Here is a 20645-nt window from a genome sequence, read left to right on the forward strand (position 1 = left end):
GATCTAAGCTCACATTACAGCCCCATGAATAGACACAACCCAGCTGATGTACCGAATCAATAACACCAAAGTTTTGTTTTTGTTCAAGAAAAAGAGGGAATATCACTATAGAAAGGAGAAAATGATTGCTTGGAGATCGACTCTGTCCGTGTATGGTTGTTGTGTGGGATGCAGCGAGGAAGCAATGAGGACGCAGAATGGTGAGCCGAGAAAGATATATATTTCATATTAAGTGTTGGGGGGGGGGGGGGGGGGGGACTATTTTTGCTATGCTCTATTTTCGGCAATCACTAAATCATTGCAAATTTTGCGCATTTTACTTCTAATTCCTTTTTAGCAATTACCTGGATTTAGACACATTTACGTAACTTCTGTAATAAAAAAAAACTAAAATGATGCTTTAATCATTTACATGTAATTCTTTAAGAGAAAATTTTATGAAGAAAATCAATGTTTTTCATTACCCATTATAAATATCTACATGTATGATAAATTCTTGGTTTTATTGAGCAATAGATTATTCGTTCAATTAAAACAACCATAAAAGGTACATGTTGTACCGTCATAGTAAATTGTAAAATTTTAGACACGTTAACTTCAAGACGCTTATATTCAATATGAAAAGTGATTCTGGACTTAACTTTTAAGACCAGTTGAGCTGACGGCACTGGTGGGCTTTTGTGACCATTTGTTCGTCTATAGTGATCGTTATCGTTGTCTGCGGCGATAAACTTTCACATTTTTAATCTCTTCTCTGGAACCGTTTAGACCTCTATTAATCAAAATTTGCAAAGATCACACTAAGGTGAAGAACTATCCGAGTTTGTTTAATATACAAGGAACAACGCTAAACCCCCTCCCCCCCCCCCCCCCCCCCCTCATCCCCCAAAAGTGATTTTTTTTTATCTGCAATAATTATTATTTACATTTTCCAGTGTCTTTGTCGGTGGTAGCATTAATAATCGATTTTGTAATGTATAGTCTAATAGTCAAATTTTATAAATATAAGTAATAATGGATCATGCTTTGAATATTATGAGGTGATAAAATACGATCGGGCGTGACTGAATATATCATAAAGTCCTGCGGAATCTGATTACCCACGACCTATTTGATCTACTCATGATACTCAAAAAGTGATTCCTTATTCTTTAAATAAAGACGATTCTATTTTGTTTAAAAAAGGAACTCAGTATAAGCGCCATAGGGCCAAAATAACAACCAGAAGTTGAATGTAAAAAAAAAAATAGATATAAAAAAAAGGGGGGGGGGTACATGTTACCCGGGTGAGCAATGTGATCCATGGGCCTGTTATTTAAACTTGATTGCCTCGTTTGTACTACCTCATTTTTGAAAAGGGATTATATCTTATAGAACATCTGGGATAAATTACGGATACTTTCAATTCAATGGAATAGAAAAAATTGAAGCAGAGCGGAACAATAACTCAATAGTTATATAATAATAGTTAAAAAGCAAAGAAATGTATAAAAAAGAATTCAAGAAAGGTCCATCATAATGTTTAAAATGCTTCGGATATGATGATGTACCATGTACTAAGTGTGATTGCGCTCTTGTTGGTTAATTGCTCGACTTACTTGTGGGATACTATTGTTGAGATCATTAGTCTATATATAAACAATTTTACCGCAATGCTCACAACTGTTTATGTTTTAATATTTAGATAAATGCAACTTGTTGAAGTAATCTACATAATCTTAAAGGGTGTAGAATGTATTCAAACACATAAAACTAAGGACGGATTTAAAACTTTTTATTAAAATTTCCACAAAAAACAACAACAAAATACGGCAACTCCATGGCCAACATTCTAACGATTCCCTTCTTGTCCTACCCATAATTTTATGCACAACCTATTTTATAATCTATCTGTTGTCTTTATAGCAGTTTTATCAAACAATATTCCCGTGTATGTTGTTATTTAATTTTTAGTACCGTTATAAAACAATAAAGAAATGTTTTGTCGGCCATTTTGGTTTCTGGCACATTTCTATCCAGAGTTACCGTTCCCGCCTTGCTCCAGTTATATTGTGCGTTATCAATATAAAAGTCTTTATACATGAATTTCCATATTTACAATGTACCATATGCATTCTTGTGAGAGCATATAGTAATTACAGTTAATTTTATGGGGAGATAAGTTGTTTAGCATTCTTATGTAAAAGATGTTTTGTATCTGTTTTCTGTTTTCAGCCCGTGAAGTTTTCCGTTAAGGTGGCACTAATTGCAGTGGGTCTCACGCTGTTCATTGTTGATTTAATTCTTATCAAGAGTGAGCATAACCCGTTTGTTTTCATTATTTAGTATTTTCAAAATTACAAATTTATTAATATCATTTTTATAAATAGTTTTGATGTGTTTCAATAGAAACAAATATCAATAAGTTCTCTCAAAAAGAAGTGAGTTATGACATATGCGGGAAGTTCAGTGGATGAGTTCAACTTTTAGACTGGCCCACTTGTTTTATAGATATAAATATGATGTGGATGTGTGGCTAAATTGTTTTATGTTAACTTTCAATATACATGTACATGTATATGTTATAATGTATATGATTATAATATCTCCTCATCAATTGAATTCATGTGGAGTGGCACAGGGTGGTTAAAATTTCGCAAATCATCATTTTTTTTATGGATTGGGGTTCTATATTTTCTTGGATTCGCTGTATATACATGTACTACTGGTGTATATACTTAAGACGCCTTTCGTAATTTATTGGAAATGTTTATCATTGCGCCCGCAAAATCGATGGAAAGTTTGCTACCACAAATAATTATTATTCTAGCTGCAGGTCTGTAGCTCCCGGTCTGAAGAAAATCGGATGGACGACCAGGGAGCTACAGTGCCTCCCATAGTAAAAATTGCCCTAGTTTTGGGCTGATTAATCTTATTTCCGAACACATTCTTATAACTAATGATTTCAAAAAAAAAAATACTTGGACATTTTACTACAGACATTATCACTTTTCTTGCCTCTGATTACCGTCTTCCTTGGAATACGGTATAAAGAGTTGAAATAATTTACAGTCTCCGGGTTGTGCACTTCCTCTCCTTTGTAATTGGTAGAAAATACATGATGTGAAAATTTATATTTATTTCATTGGTTGAAATAGTTTTCGGCACAAGGGAGGTAATTTTCTGATGATCTTTTTCACGTACGACTTAACAAATTTCGTAGATTTCAAATCTTAAAAAGTGAGAAAACGAAAATACAATACAAATTGCTATGAATGAAATTCGGTCTTTGATTTTCAGGTCCAACTGGTTGAAAGCATTATTCTATAATATCTATTGAAACTGTTTGCTTTTTATTTAAATACAAAAATGTAAAAAAAAAAATTGATGCGGTATGGCTAATATCGGTTAAGTTGTTTGCACCTTAGATTTGTAAAACTACATGTAATATTTGTTAAAGAAAATGCTGAATGCAGCGATATAACTTTGATTTTATCAAAATAATACGAGTCCACGACCCTTTTTAAGACCTCTCTCACCCCACTATAATCGATATCAACTAAGAAGCTCGGGTACGCATTTCTCAATTTTAGACACGCAGGTTTTAAAGACACATAATGACATAAAATGTTCCACACGCCATGGTATGTAGAGGAAGGTGACATTTATGTAAAAAGATAAACTTGTATTCTTTTAAACTCCATCACTAGCCCCGTAAAGTGAAGTGACGCAGTTTGTTTACATTTCAAAATGGCGACTCTCGAGCTCGATGTGAATTTAACATACTTCGATTTCCGATGTCGGTAGTGCGTTTAATTTAAGGGAAAGTTTGAGGCAAGTAGAGTAACGATATCAACAGTAAATTGAATGAAGAATTAATTTTATCCACAAAATATGTTCGAAAATAGGGTAAATCAGTCCAAAACTAGCGCATTTTTTGTGCGCCGTAAATTACAGATTTTTACTATGTGAGGCACTGTAGCTCCCAGGTCGTCCATCCGAATTTTTTCAGACCGGGGACTACAGAACTGCAGCTATTATTATTTCACAATGATTGTGATTAAATAAGTAAATTAGAACTTGCAATAAATGTGCTGAACCTATCACAAGACTTACAATGTATTATAATAATATCAATGTATTGTTCCTGCTTTAAAAATGAATAATAAAGAAACAAAAATTACAAAAACAAAAAGTATTATCATTCTTTTCTTGAAAGGCTTGTCCATTGCTCAGCACCTTTTGGAAAAATCAGTTAAAACTGAAAACTCCATTAACTCCAAGACAGCGCACCAGCTCCAGTCTCCATCAGCAAACTCCGAGATCCGCCCGATTATTATTCTGTCCACCTTCAGGTCTGGCTCCACACTCACTGGGGACATACTTCAGCAGGCCCAGGACTCGTTCTACCTGTACGAGCCTCTGAACCCCCTCAACTACTTGATGTACGGTGTGCAGAACGCCACCAGACTACAGTTGGTAAACGGTTCGACACGGTAAGCCATGTAATGACTGTGATGGTCTATACAGCATTGATATACATGTATATAAAACTGTTTACTTTATCATGATGTCGTTGCGTAAATCTATTGATTTATCTGCTCGTAATCATAATAATAATGAAATTGCATTTTTTTAAGCGCATATCACGTTCATAATTGTTTTAAACGTTGGTTATGCACGATTTTCCTATACAGTTGCATTTAAAGGGTTAGCGTCTCGAGAATCGTTATTTTTTTGGCAAATGCTGGACAGATTTGTTTCATCAGGAGTTTTGAAAGTGTCATATACTTAGCTTAAGTGGCACGTGGTATTTTTGTAACAACTCGATCCTATTTGTTTTATTTTAATAGGAAAACCCATTACTTGGATTGCTATGAAATTATTGTTATTGACAAAGACATTTGTAAAAAGTCTGCAAAAGGTTTAAAGAATGGATATTAGGCTTCTCATCAAAATTCGTTTGACTGTCAGTTGTGAAAACTATAAAAAACGAAGTGTATTTTCAAACACTACCTATATGAACCATTGTGCCCAGATTTATCGTATCGATTTCTGCCAGAGCATGCATGACTTTTATCATACGCAGATTTAGGTGGGGACCCCGACCCTTTCCCCCTCTGGAAATTTCAAATTTGTAAAATGTGTATAGTAAAATTACTGAAAATAGGTCTTGGACCACCCCCCTGCAAACATAGATATCCTAGATATCCCTCGGGCCTCCACCTGGAAAAAAATTCTGGATCCGCGCATGTTTATGTTAGCATTTAGTAAGAAAAAAGTCAGTTTGTCGGTATTAAGATTCCTACCGAATTCTGAATTCAAATCATTGATCATTGTGAGAGATACTAGAGAATAGATAAATCATTAGTCTTCTGCGACTTCATTCCTTCCTGATCTTACATCCGGTCTTGTCTCTGTATGACATCATTATAGTTGATAAAATCATGCATTCCTATTCATTACAGAAACAGTCGTGACATTTTGAAATATAATGAGAGACGTTGAAACATTGTGTGTAAATAATATGCATAGTGCAACGAAATAGGTTTTCGAGTGCTGTAATTATAAAGTAGTAGGTCTGTTTTGTTAACTAAAAATACTAACAGTGAACTGGAGCCTTTTTCGAGTTGATAAAATTATAAGCATTTAAGATATCAAGCTTCAAATATTTTCTTTTAACTGAATAACAGGTTAAGCGTAGATCGATGAACAAAAACTTATTTTCACTTTAAATACTTTCTGTGATCAATTTAAATAAGGAATAAGGAATCATTCTTTGAGTATTATGAGGTGATAATTTCGGTCGGGGCGTGATCAAATCCAATAAAGACCGAAGGGCTTTATGATAGATTTGATCGCGCCCCGACCGAAATTATCACCTCATAATATTCAAAGAATGATTCCTTATTACTTATATTTGTATAATTTTAGGCCATCATACGATTAAATATTTAAATATAACTAAACAAACCCCGCTGGCGCCTCAATTCGACGTCATTTGTATTGTGAGTTATGTTCTCCTTCGTTTCACTCATCCGAACATAAAGTATTTCTATTCTAAGTATTTTATAAATAACAACAACACATGTGTTAGAGTGAGTGAGCTATCAACCAGTTTATTCGCCGTAATATACAATCAGCACGCGACTTTAATAGCGATGAACTGGAATTAGGCCCGATAATTGTATATTTCCAAATATATATCTACAAAATACAATGTAAATTTTATATATAAATACATATCGAGTATACTTCATCATACGCACATGTTCCTATAAACAAAACATCGTGTTCGAAAGGGTTGATTGCTCTTCTATGACCTGTCTATACCTGATCGGTTCTATATATACTACAGCCAAACAAGTACTTGTATAACTGCGCTAAAAGAAGTAGTCCGTAAAAAATACAGCTTACAGAAATTTATTTATATAGTACAAAATCGATACGTGGTGTTGTCACAGGCAAAGACACTGGATAATGTAAATATATATAGATATCTGACATAGTATAATTTATATAGAATGGTTCTGTTTACATTTCTTATTGCTTGTATTCATTTGTCATCCTGGCAAACGAGGATGAACGGTCACGTGGTCAATTTTCTGGCTTCATGGTACATGCAGCCTATTTTCAATGCATTTTCAGTCAAGGGTGTTCAAGTAAGTCATTATGTCACGTGATAGGATATTGGATATGTGATTTTAGTTTGTGATGTTACCTGTAGCAACAGAGTTTAGTACATTTAATTATGTTACTTTTAAGACTACAGATTGCATACAGAGAAGAGAAAATGCCTTAGTACATGTATTACTAGAAAGAAGATGTGTTCACTTTTTAAATGTTAAACTTCTCTATCAATTTTATAGATCCGTGGGGGCTTACGACTTCAATAAAATGTCCGTCAACATCCTGACATCTCTGATCACGTGTGACTTCTGGAGCCTCGATATCGACACAGCGTCCCATGGATTTCTCTTCTACAGTCGCAGAAGCATACCTTACATTACCTGTGTTAACTTAACCAAACGCAGGACCACGCTTCTGGATGCCGTTAGAAAATGTATGCCTATTTGGAAGGAAAATTGTGAAAATTCTACGTTCAGAATTTTCAAAGTTGTGCGTTTGTCAATGGATTGGATGGAAATATTGCTCAAGAAATTCCCCCGATTAATGGTGGTCCATTTAGTCAGAGATCCACGAGCTATTCAAGTATCCAGAGGTCACTATACTTTATTTAAAGATAACATCAAAATTAATATTCTAACACACTGATTAAAGAAATAAGCAAACAATATTAAAGAGACAGTACAGCTGAAAACACATGTCTGAAGAACTTCAGATTTACCTATTGTATAGTTAGGAAATAAGAAATAATGTTTTTTGTAAAAGTTGAAATACATGAAAACCCCTTACACATACTTAATTAACGTAATTATGAGCTTCCGGAAATTCAAGGGTCGTACAAACCTGAATAATCTTATATCGTTTATTTGTACCACGTGGACTTTGATTGACAGTAATTGACACGTGCTGAAAACTACAAGATCTTCGTCCTACTACGGTCATCATGAAAAACGAGGTTAAAGCGATTCTCTAATTGAAACACATTCTTACTTACTCGATAATTCATAAATGGTTTACCAAAGTGATTCATTTTAAAATGAATAGACATAAATGTGTCAAATAACCCCTCAAGGGGCCTCATTTATAAAAATAGATTTAGGTTGTAGCAACTCCTATGATAAACACGAAATATACATGCTTACCAAATAATAATTGTGGTTATTTTAAAAACTTTGAACAGTTATTACCTATGAGAAGTAGAAAAGACATATTTTTATCAACAAACCTGTCCAGGAGATTCTTCGCGAGCCCTGCATGTGTTTTGTTTACAGTAAATACGCATGCGTGATAGTATAAAAGGCTGAACCCCGAACACGTTGCGATGTATTTATGTGATAGGTTATACGTAATTATTAATTTTAATGAAATAATTAGATTTATTGCATGAAGAACTTTGTAATTTTCTGAAAGTTTATATATTCATGAGTAGTACAAAAATACCGAACCCGATCGGAAAATTTTTTCAAGTCGGTTTTTTGATAAGATGCGCTGTACTGTCTCTTTAAACAGCTTCAAATTAGGCTCAAAGAAAGATAACTCTAAAAAAAAAATGAAGTTTTAAACCATCGTTTATTTTTTTTTCAGATAAACTCGGTGATAACATGTTTGAAAACCTACGCCATGGTTTCACAAAATTGTGTAATCGCTTGGCATGGAATCTCTACTTTGAAACCAGACTCAATAAAACATATGGCAGAATTTTCCGATTATATTACGAAACGTTGGCGCTTCATCCTTTCAAGACGTCAAAATGGCTGTATAACTCGTTAGGACTTACTTATACGTCAGAAGTCAATGCGCATGTGCATCATTTAACTAGAGCAGGGGTACCAGATGATTGTCCCACTTGTGCAGTAAGAGCTAATTCTTCTGCGCATGTGCATTCTTGGAAAAAAATATTTAATAGAACTCATTTAGACGAGATTAAAGAGGTGTGTGGCTCTTATATGAAGGATCTCGGTTACACGTGAAAAACGTTTTTATTTGAGGATTATCCACGCACATTGTTTTATCGATAAATGTCGAATTGGATTGCACTATATGATTATAAGTAGCCCCCAAAAAGTTAGTAATTTTTTTTTATACTTTCATGTTAAATACTGAAATCTGATTGGTTTAGACGCAGTTCATAATCTGTTCTATTACCCTCAGCGTTAGCAACGCACTTAGCAACAGGTAACATTACGAATTGTTACATGCGCGAAAATCATGCGCGTACGGTTCGCCTTAGAATTCACGTTATTCCTATCTAAAAGCAGTGATGTTTTCTTTAAAATTAAGACATTCAGTATAACAAAATAAATTGTGCCTGGTTGGGAGGATAACAGTTGAAATTGATACCCCTCGAAAACCATTGTTAACCTCCGCTTCGCGTCGGTTGACAATGGTTTTCTCGGGGTGTCAATTTCAACTGTTACTCTCCCAAACAGGCACTATTTATATAATGTTTTGGTAATACACGACGCAAAGGTTGTATTTCGTCATCAATTTCTACATACATTCAAGGTCGCCTGTAAAATCAAATTTTGCTGTAAAACAACATCTTGCTGTGGTTTTACATTGATTTTATATTTATTGGCAAAAATGTTGCTAGCGAACTAGAAGTTGATTATCATGTTTTCAAGGATGTGTATGGTAAGTTAATTATTTCGCGGCAGCTATAAATAATAAAGGAATGAATTCGTATCATTTTCTGAGTAGAGTGGTTTGTTCGTGGTTTCGACCATTGAGCTTTGTTCATAGTTGTAATAAGTTGTTAAGACGCAGTTGTTAATCCGCTCTATTACCCTCAGCATAGCAACACACTTGGCAACGGGTAACACAACGAATTGTTACATGTGCGTAAACGATGCGCGTACAGTTCACCGTATAATTAAAGTCATTCCTATAGAAAAGCAGTTAAGTTTTCTTTAAAATTATAAAATTCAGTATAATGAAATAAATAGTGCCTGTTTGGGAGGATAACAGTTGAAATCGACGCCCCACGAAAACCATTGTCAACCGACGCGCAGCGGAGGTTGACAATGGTTTTCTCGGGGTGTCGATTGCAAATGTTACCCTCCCAAACAGGCACTATTTATATAATGTTTTGAGTGACCTTGCAATGTATGATACACCGACAATTTAAAACATATATAATTTGTGTAATGATATTAAAATCTTTTATAAAAGTATTATGTTTTAATTTTGATGTATCGACAAAAGCTTTTTACAAATTCATGCTACGGGATTTGAAGTGGAACATAAACTTTAACATATACTCAGTTCTGGAGGTTAGGGATAGTTATTATCTTTACATCCACTGAATATCTTTACACCCACGAAGTCTTTTCTCTCACATGCGTTCATACGGCTATAGACAATATGGAATCACGATCTTACATGTATCGCTTCATGAGTCCGCGTAACCGTACATGTATAACTTTAGCTAATAAAAAGCACGGAATTAACATGCAGAGTAAATAAGACAGACTTCCCAAATACGTGTAATTTAATATCTTGCCCAAATATGGTTCCAAGCATTGGCTCTTCCGTCCTACACAAGTCAGTAGCAGATTATATTTTTCTCTAATGATCGCTACCTTCATAGTTGTACATAAACAAAGAAAACATGCACTTCCTGAATACCGTAAAGTTAAAGTTTAGCAACGAATCTATAGGTCTTGGTCAGAATTTGACTTTTTTCAATCGGGAATTCAATTCGTTGAGCCTGTCAAAAACTGCAGATAGATCCCTGACTGTATATTTGAAGCTTTTTTGTTTGTTTGCTTTTGTATTGTTTTTTTTTTTGGGGGGGGGGGTCGTTTTTGTTTTGTTTTGTTTTTATAGATAATAAGTTTGATATTTTAATAATGCAACTTTGAGAACAAAATTAAATAATAATTATATTGTATTTACAAAAAGGGTTACATCGACACACAGTAGTAACAATCAGGTCTTTGCACGTATTTGATTTGCAGACTTGATGTGAAAAATTATGTATTTACAGTAGTAAAATTTTTCATAAATTTCCTCAATTGGGAAACTTTTGAATACATGAATATTGATTTCTGTGTTACCTGGCTCAAGAAAATTCTTCTCAGAACTATCTAATTTCACGTTACGTTAATTTAGGAATTAACATCAAAGTAAACTTCAGACAAATATCCTTTTGCGTTGTAAATTATACTATTTCATATGCGTTCGGTACATGTATATACACTGGGGGAACTGCTGAAAATCGAAGACCTACCAGATTTGAAAGTAAGTTTGAACATCATAGAGTGGGCCGGATCAATGCATGTTATGTACATTATACGTTTCGTTTTGCTTGGGTAGTTAAAAGTTCGGGGTGAGATGTACAGGTAAATATATCACATATGTAAGATTGCCTTTGTCATCAGAAAATTCCATTTATTAACTTGTCTTTTTTTTTTCAAGTGACCCCGGCCGTTTAATTAAATATGTTTAATATATCAATCGTTTTGTATGTGTCTATGAGCTGTATTGCTACTGACTAATAAACATTACAATGTTCGAATTTTTTTTTATGTGGTAATTCACATCTGGTGTTTGTTCCATCAGAGACAAAAATACATGTAACATTTGGTTCCATAAATGATCATAATTAAACCATCAACTCTCAGTTGCATCTATTCATAGGCATATTACGGACTCTTCATTATACACATGTATATCTACATATCAGTATGTTGCATCAAGACGTGTAAATAATCTGTACGGCAGAATCAAAAGCATCCGAGATTATGATGCCTTGGATAATATAGAGAGACAGATGAGCAAAAGATCGCAGTAAGCAGGATTTTTTCTGTGCCGTTCTTTGCCTCTAAGGCTACTAATCTTATGCTATTAAAATAATTATTTTGCATTTGTGGTTGTATAATGATGAGACTTGCGGAACGACTCCATCCTTTTATATTGTGATCCACTGCTCGATGTTCGAAGGGCCCGGGATTATTTATTGATTTATAAGTCCCTTACCGGTGGAACTCGGGGGGGGGGGATTTGCCGGCTATAGTCCTTTTCGCATCCTCTGTCCCCACTGCGTTTTCCAGACATGTTTTCGTGTGTTGGTTAAGCAACTTTCTATGTAGCTTCATAATGATGCCTTTCAAATGAAGTTTGACTTTCGTTGCTCTTAATGAACATTTACAGGTACACGTACTTACATTATTCTTTAAATGGGACTCTGATTACGATCGGGTTAGTGCTGCACTCATGAACAATCAGTCTTCCAATAAAGGAAGGTGAGCAAAGATAAGAGGAACTTGGTCGTGCAGGTCCTACTGTACCAGTCCATCCAACACAGAAATCATCAGTCATGTTACTTAAAAAAAATTATTGCATTGACCTTTCTCTCTCTCCAGACCTATATATTTAGCACATAACCAATACTTGTTTTAAAATGGAGATAGAAGGCATGCATTGCTTATGCAATACTCTCATGATGCATGCTTGTTTCATCATACTTTTTTTATGACTATTTTTAAGACAAGATTATTTTATAATACATTAGTATAACAATTAATTAACATCCCTTTAATCCTACTAATACATAAGAGAGAGAGAGAGAGAGAGAGAGAGAGAGAGAGAGAGAGAGAGAACACGACGTGTCTGGTATATGCATAATTGTTATCTTGGAATCCATTAACACTGAAATCAATGCATGCTGGGGTTAATACCTTCATTTGTCTGTAAACTTATCTGTTACATAAACTTGAAGACAATAATGAACCCGGAATAGCTTGATAATAGACGTGCATGAGGCATCGTATACACGCCTGCAATTTGCATTTACGCGTCACGATATTAAAACCTCTAGCAGTGACAAAGGATCTAAAAACCTTTTTTTGTTCAGGAATAAGAAACCTTGTAATAGACCCGGTGTGTCACGATACGCAGTTCTTTTCATCATACTCTTGTTGAGGTTTAAAATACAGAAAAAAAATCCTGGAATCTTTTTTCAGTTCAGGGCGTTTTTGCAGGCTGCAGAGCTGATTGGAATTATGGAGTTTAACTGTTACATGCAATGCATTCGCTCGTTAAATCTTAAAATCTAATAGTTAGTCTCTCTCTCTCTCTCTCTCTCTCTCTCTCTCTCTCTCTCTCTCTCTCTCTCTCTCTCTCTCTCTCTCTCTCTCTCTCTCTCTCAATAGTTGACGTTGTGCATGGGTAAATGGAATGAATCAAAATAAGAAGACCTATTGTTTGGACGAAGAACATGTATGTGAACGTTAGACTCGGTGATTTTTTTTTTACCAAAACATGTCAGCAAACAAAGTCAAATAAAGCTCTAAATAATGACGTGTGTGTTTTTGAATGCAGCTTAAAAAAAAAAAAGAAACCCAACATATCAGAGAAATATCGCAAAGCAAAAGCTGGGATTAGTGAGGAAAATTGCTCTAGTGTTCCTTTAAAGCGATTGAAGAAACTTAACAAGTTTCGTTTTGGTTTAATCCTACATGGGAAATGAGAAAGCTTTGTATGTTCAGATTATAGTGCTGATCACGAAAGAGTCCTGACAATTTTGGATCCTTTTTCCGTGCATTTTTCAATTTTTTTTTTAATTTGCATAATTAAAACCGTTTTGATAACTATTAAAAGGAATAATAGCTCAACCTTATCTACATAAATTTGCTACAAATAAATATGCGGTTGTGGTTTTTTTTTATATATTTATTATCAATATTAATATTTGGTCTGACATTTGCATGCCCATCACCATAAAGTAAGGTGTATATAAACGGGAAATATTAATAAAGTGGCGTCGGAAGCAAATTGAAAGAGGGCGGGGGGGGGGGGGGGGGGGTAGACTTATCAGAAATCTTGACAAGCAAAAAAGAAAGAAAAAGAAAAAAGGTTCCGACGCCTAAGGAATACCGGGGTATGATATTAACAACTTCTCTTAACGAAAAGAAAGGGAAGATAACTCTAATATTCTAATATAAACGAGGTAAGTGAATGTTGAAAGTGTACAACTTTGAAATTTTTGGACACGGTCCCTACATACATGCATGTACATGTATATTATCAGAATCCACAAAACCAGGGGAGTACACGGCCATGGTATCGTTTAACCTACATGTACGCCCATCCGTATAGAGAATCCAGACACCCCCCCCCCAACCCATCCCCAGCCTTCGCCCGGTCCAAATGCAGTCTTCCGCAACATTCTTAAAATTGTACATCGTTTCAAGAAATGTTAAAGTTCTTATAGAAGTTTTTAGTAAACCACGCTACAAAAATCTTAAGTGATGAACTTTCTAATATTAATAAAGTGGAATTATTATCAACACTTTGTACGATTATTAATACATATAACACCTATGTACATGTACATGTAATATCATCACAGTGCGACGAACATTCATAACATAATACTTATGTTTGGTGTACATAAATACTAGTATACTCTCATAAAACTTATGAATGAATCTGGTCTACTTTTTAAAAAATCCATTCATACTGTTTTTTTTCTTTAAGCAACTTGAATTGATTTTTCATTTCAAACCTAGAAAATTGCACTTTAAAAGTTACATATAATTTTGTTCACTATAATAAAGTATTTCTTTTTATGAAATGCAAATGATTTTTCCCGTTTCGATTTGGTCAACGTTCATGATTTTAATGCCAAGATTTGTATGAAGATGTACACGTGAAAGTAAATGTACATTGTACCATGCACGGATCCAGATTTTTTTTTCAGGGGAGTCGAGGAATGATTGTGTTTTCAAGGGGGGGGGTCCGAGGCCTATTTTCGGGAATTTCACTACGTGAATTTAATAAATTAGAATTTTCCGGAGGGGGGGGGGGCAGTTTGAGACTTATTTATCCTAGAATACAATGTCTGGTTTTTTTTTGGTAACCTCCCTGATCATTTGTTTAATTCTGTGTTGTGTTTTTTCTTTTTCAAAATCGGTTTATTATAAATGCAATTCAAATCAATGTATTGGATTCTCCAATGAAAACGATAAAAAATTCTAAATACAACGATTACATCAAAAAACGAATAACATTTTTTATGCAATATTGTTGTTCTAAAAAGCTTAAAAGGGCTATTTTTATGTCGAAATTGATCAAATACATGTACTTGTGCTTATATATTTGTGTCCTGTTATTATTTTTAACGGTAAATTCATTTAATATTTTTAAGTACTTTTTTTTTAAATATCCGATGCATATGTTTATATTATTTTCTATGAACATATAAAACATGACTGTGATAAACAAAAATGATTTTTACTGCACAGCGCTATTAATAAAAGAAGATGCATGAGAAACAAAACCAACATATTTTAATAAAATATTCTATTAGACAGTATATATTTGACTAAAAACTTTTTAGAAATAATGTTTTGATCTGTATTCAGTTTGAACCGATCAAAATATGGACAGCTATAAAAAAGTGTACACGGCTACACGCACATCTACAATATTATATTTGTGGCCTTTATAAGTTCTCTCTCTCTCTCTCTAAATAAAAAGAAAGAAGAAATGTGAAGGAATAATCCAAAAAGTGGGTAAAAGAAAGAAGTGCATACATCTACAAAACTTAAAAGAGGGAAAGATATACGGTGTAAAAATCCAATATAAACTGATATTAACCCGGGACTCGACTCATCTCCCGAAGAAGCGCCCATTTCTCTTGTCACTTATAGACCCGATAACGTCTTCTGAACAGGTAGAATCTACTAAAAACCCCGCCCACGCAGTGGAATGTCAAGTTTCCCGGCATTCGTGTGGCTCTAATGGCGATTGACAGACTGGAAAAGTAACATAGGCAAGCCAGGTAGGGCAGCGAGGGAAACTCTGTGTATCTCTCGTGTGTGTTTGTTTGTTTGTTTGTTGTGTTTGTGTATTGTTTGAGAGCGCGCCAGTGTTTTGATCGTAACTTTTGGAATAGCGGAAATGATATTGATATGAGGTAAGAGAGCGTGTAACAGCATTATTGATCGATCGCTTTTGTGTACGACCACTGTGTGGTCAACAGAACATTAACACACGATCTGTTTGATTTTCTGTCACACGTGTTAAATCAGTTTTTCCCCTGATATACGACAACAGATCACCTCAAAACAGTGTGTTTGTCGTATGTACACATTCCACATTTCCTCTGTTGTTTTGGGAAGTGGAACTTGCCGTTATAAAATAGGAAACGGATGTTTAGGCATACGTTATTTTGATTTAAAAGTTTAACTGATAAGAAACGATATAAAATTGCAGTCTTATTACGACGTCACGACGATTCGTTCTGATTCTGTGCTCGATTTATATATTGCTTTAATTCACACATTATGTTAAAGCTATGTCTATATAATATATACATCCGTATAAAACCTGCATTTGTAAATCCATAGCCCAGAGATTTGATGAATCAGTTTCGATGACCCACTTTAAAGCATTGAAAGTGCTGAGTTTATTTACACTGCACAAGTACCTGTTTATGGTGGGAAGGCATTTAAAAATGGGAAACCGTGTTTACAATTCTCATTCAAGATTCCCATTTTCCTGCTCATAATGAAGTAAGTTCATCAAATTCATTATTTTTTTTTTGAGTCATCACATTTTATATGAATGCATGTTAAAACTTTATCAATTTAGAATTCATAGTTAACTATAGATTAAGATATGGATTTACCTATGTCCAATGATTTTATTTTATGCCTGTATTTTGAATCGAAATCAGTTAATAAAAGTACATTTTTATAAATCTTCTTACCCCCATCTCCCAAAATTAAAGGGGAAAAATAAAATCTTTGGAAGACTACCTGAAGTGAAACCAAAATTCCCCAGCATTGTTATTATCAGATTTGGAAATAAAGTAAACCGTTTGCATGTGTAAAATAATTTTTTTTTTATCCTTTTACTTCAGTTCTTAACAAGAAAGGTCATGAGTTAAATAGATTTTTTTTTTCGTTTCTTAACAAGTTGCCAATAATGCTTTATGTCAGCAAGATTTTATTGTTGGCAAACATTGTATATGTTGGTGCTGGTTGAAAAAAAAAAAGTTTCGTTTCGGTGAATCATTCATGCACCGATCCAGTGCTTACAACTCATCTCCCTGTTTTGAATAGACAAAGGTGGGTTTCAGAGAAGCTTATAGCGAACATGCTTTATGGGGGGATTTTATGATATTGTCTGTTGCATTGCAAGGAGTCTGGGTGTTAAAGTACTGCATTGTCAGCTTGCTATATAATAGCTCAAATTGTCTGCATTCTGAATAGCAACGTCTGTTGAGTTTAAAGATCAGACTTTAGAAGAACCCATCAAATGCAAGGAATCATCTAGCCAATTTTAAATTAACGATAATAGTCATGCAGTATTAAAAACTTCACCAGAATTATAAATCACCTCAGACACTCACTCGCACTCATATCTATCTGGGCTCCGTCACCAACTTTCCTCAAGTCAATACTCAGCCTCAAATCTGAGGTTTGACCTCAAGTTTATTGCTCTTTTCTTTAAAGGATTTGAATTAAGGAACGAGTTGAGGGATTTGAAAATTTTGGTGACGGTGGAGCCGCGTCTTTATAATCCTCGCCCTGTAATTTCAATCAGCAAAAATTATAAGGAGCTACCTCTACATGTAGGTTATAGGAAGTACTAATCCTAAGTGACTTGAATTGATTTAATATGTAAATTGGAACAGTCATCATTTTAACATTTGGGAAACTCTAGAGAGTTGAATGATTACTGGTATTTTAATTTTAGTTTATATATCATTTTAAAGATGCTAAGAGCTACACTTCAACCGGGAATAGTCTAGCTATTTCATCAGTCAGTCCATTTCATCAGTCAATCCATTTTCTTAAGCCAAGTTCATGTAGCTGAAATTCAATCACAAACACACCTTGCAGTCCTTAGTTTTCCATTCTACCCTCTAGTTGCTTGCTGGGCAGTTAATTCATTATTTTCTTTTCATACAGGGAACAAAAAATAGAAATTAAAAAAAATGAAAAGATGGAGTTAGAATGGTTTTTTTTTTCTTGTTAATCTAACAAATCAGCTGCCTGAAGACTGACACATCTGTTTGGTCACCCATCAGATGAAACAAAAAAATCAAGACTACAGTGCGTTACTACTTTGGCTGCTCGTGGCTTTGCAGTAGAATGACTGGAAATGGTTTTTCTATTGATTTGTGTATAATCATTCAGTTTTTCATCTATGAGAATATTGGCATGTTAGCTAGGATTTACTAATTTGATATTTAAATCCTTGCTGTTTTTCTATTCAGGTAATATTAATACCTTGATTAATTCTTATTTTTTCTAAAAAAAAAAAAAAAGTTCTGACATATTATTTGAAATATTTACCTTTGTATTTTTCTGAAACGTCATGTATTGATAAAACAGAAACTAGCTTTGGCAGTTAATGCAACATTTATGAGAGCTTTGTTATTGAGTGGGAGTAAAAAAAAAAGATTTTTAAATGTATTGATGCTGTGAATATTTATTGCAAGATTTTCTGGTATAGTGTGATGTGGAAACTCAGAAATGCATGAGCGATTTTAATTTTACATCAGGTACATTAAAAAATGCACTAACAAAGCCCAGACGATTTGATTCCCATTTTTTTGGTTATGTCATAATAGTGCTATGGGTATAATCTGGATTTAAGGATAATAGTTCTTGATTAATTAGTTAACCATCCAGTTAATTGTCATTTCATGAGTTATTCAGCAGCACAAATATACAAATCTTCATCAACTTTGTGTTCAGAGTGAAAAACTGAAATTTTCTCTTTCGTTCGCTCTTTCTCTAAAATCAAAGCTATTAATATATGTGTAGGAGTAATATAGGCAACAGATTTTCACTAGAATTGAGTGACGGCAAGAGCTCTTGGCCGAGGACTGTATAGAATCCAAACTAAACAGGCCCACGTTATACCTTGTAAAACTTAAACAGCAGATGTTTGTTCAAGGCTTTATTTATAATACACACCTAGCTTGCATAAACGTGGATATCATTACACAAGTAAGAATTTAACGATATATATTTTGTATGGTAGCATTGAAGAAGGTATAATTGTTTACAATGGATTTAATTGCAGTTGGTTTTATTTAATTCACAATGGAATTAATTTTGGCAGTATGATTTCTAAGAAAGAACTGATAAGAAAAGAAGGGATTGAAGTTCTTGTGTATGCATGCATGAAGAATTTAAACTGTTATCTTTTAATACCTAGAGAATACATTGATCAGAATTTTAGATTTTAAATCTTTGTCTCACGGTTTACACATATGATAAAGTTACAGATAAGTTTTGAAATGTTTTGCTGTAACTGGCTTTGTCTAAAACCTACGGCCATGCAGTCTCACGCAATGTGCTTCAGAATGACAAAGTTCCATGATTGTGATCCATGTGCAGTAAACAGTTAGATAGATAGCTGGTAGTACATGTAATTGCGGACGTACTAGCATTGTCTATTTCATCAGTCGTGAAATGGTTGGCATGTTTTGAGTTTTTCTTGATGCAATATTTTTTGTAAGTTTGTGAACCTATAATTGTGCAAAACTTTCAAAATTGATATGCAGGGATGATTTCACAGGAATACACCTGAAGCTTAATAATACACATGAAGCTTCATTGCTCATCTGAATTCCATGCAGTTTCTGAGCTTGACCATAGTCTCACCTTTCTGTCTTATCATTAAGTGTCTTAGCTGTGATGTTTAATAAGATCCTAAAAATAGGATCCTGGTGCAATCAATAAAGTCGGGGGCCTTGTGCCGTTCCAATTTCCTGGATTATAATCACCTGGTATTATCTCGTAATATTTCAGGGTAAGACAGCTTTGTTTCCTCTGATCCAATACTCCAATGATCATTGATTGGTTGACTATTTTATATCTGACACGTCGTATTGGATTTCGTCTTTTTTTTTTCGAAGAGAAAGAGAGAGAGAAAGTCTTGATCAGCGTGATTGTAGGGCGAGGCCCCAAGTTACAAAGACCCATATTCACGTCTATTATCCCAGGTAATGAGGGATTTCCATAGAATCATGCTGAGAATTTGTAATATACTGTTGCAATGACAAGGAACCTGTCCCTTTAATCCCATGTAATCCGCAGAAGGAATTTTTTAGATTGCTGCTGAGAGGGAAAAATGATGGTAGTATTTTGTTATAGAAATAAACAGTCCTAACAGTTTTTGTTTTAGAATAATAGTCTATAACTTAAAGTGAATAGATCAGCATGGTACTGACTTGTATATATACACTCATGAAACTTCAAGCCGTTGAAAATCATTGAAATCTTAATATGTTCCCTTTTTTCTTTAAAATCTTTGTAATTTATTGTCCATTGAAGAACTAACAGACCCTCCAGTCTCTCTCCCTTTCTCTCTTTGTCTCTGTCTTTCTCTAATTATTTGGTATTTATGCACAATTTTGCTGTTTACCCAGAGAGTGATATTCATGACCAAATAATTTGGCAAGTATATACCAATTAAATATTTCTTTATGAAAATTATAACAAAATTTTATTGATATCGACAGATGTTCCTTACCACTTTAATATAGGCTCCACATTATTAAGCACAGTCCAGTCTTCATGATGACCAAGTGGTCGAAGATGGATGCTGAGAGAAATTTTGACTAAAAGTCTGTAAAAAGCCAAAAATATGATGGGGTTGTACATTTATTTAAAAGCACTCTGCTAAAATGTTTTGATAGAAATTATTTTACATTGTCTTTAATTCATACATGTAAACTAATTTATCTTGAGATGAATATTATCCCCAAACTTTAGTATAGTGTTTGACATTCTTCAAATTAGATTTAGAGAGGATGTGGCATGTTTTCTTGTATGCAACTGTCCAATATGTGACATCGCTAAAAATGCAAGTCAGGAAATCATTTCTTTTTAAAAAGGGTGGTTCTAACTTCGTTGGAGCCCAAGATCTGAGTTGAATATGTTGCATGGTGTCTAGCGTAATCTTATTCAATGATTTATGTCTCAATTACAATCAGGATAAATTCAGGATTATACAGCACTAAAATTGGTGACAGGAAAAGTGGAAGCTTCTATTATTTAATACATCAA

General features: G+C 34.1%; 1 pseudogene; it reads left to right on the plus strand.

The window, feature by feature from the left end:
- Nucleotides 1-85: 85 nt before the first annotated feature.
- On the plus strand, nucleotides 86-9499 carry LOC128184564 (carbohydrate sulfotransferase 1-like; annotated as a pseudogene).
- The last annotated feature ends 11146 nt before the right edge of the window (nucleotides 9500-20645 follow it).

The sequence above is a fragment of the Crassostrea angulata genome, chromosome 5 (assembly GCF_025612915.1).
Source record: "Crassostrea angulata isolate pt1a10 chromosome 5, ASM2561291v2, whole genome shotgun sequence".
In the NCBI taxonomy this organism is placed as follows: Eukaryota; Metazoa; Mollusca; class Bivalvia; order Ostreida; family Ostreidae; genus Magallana; species Magallana angulata.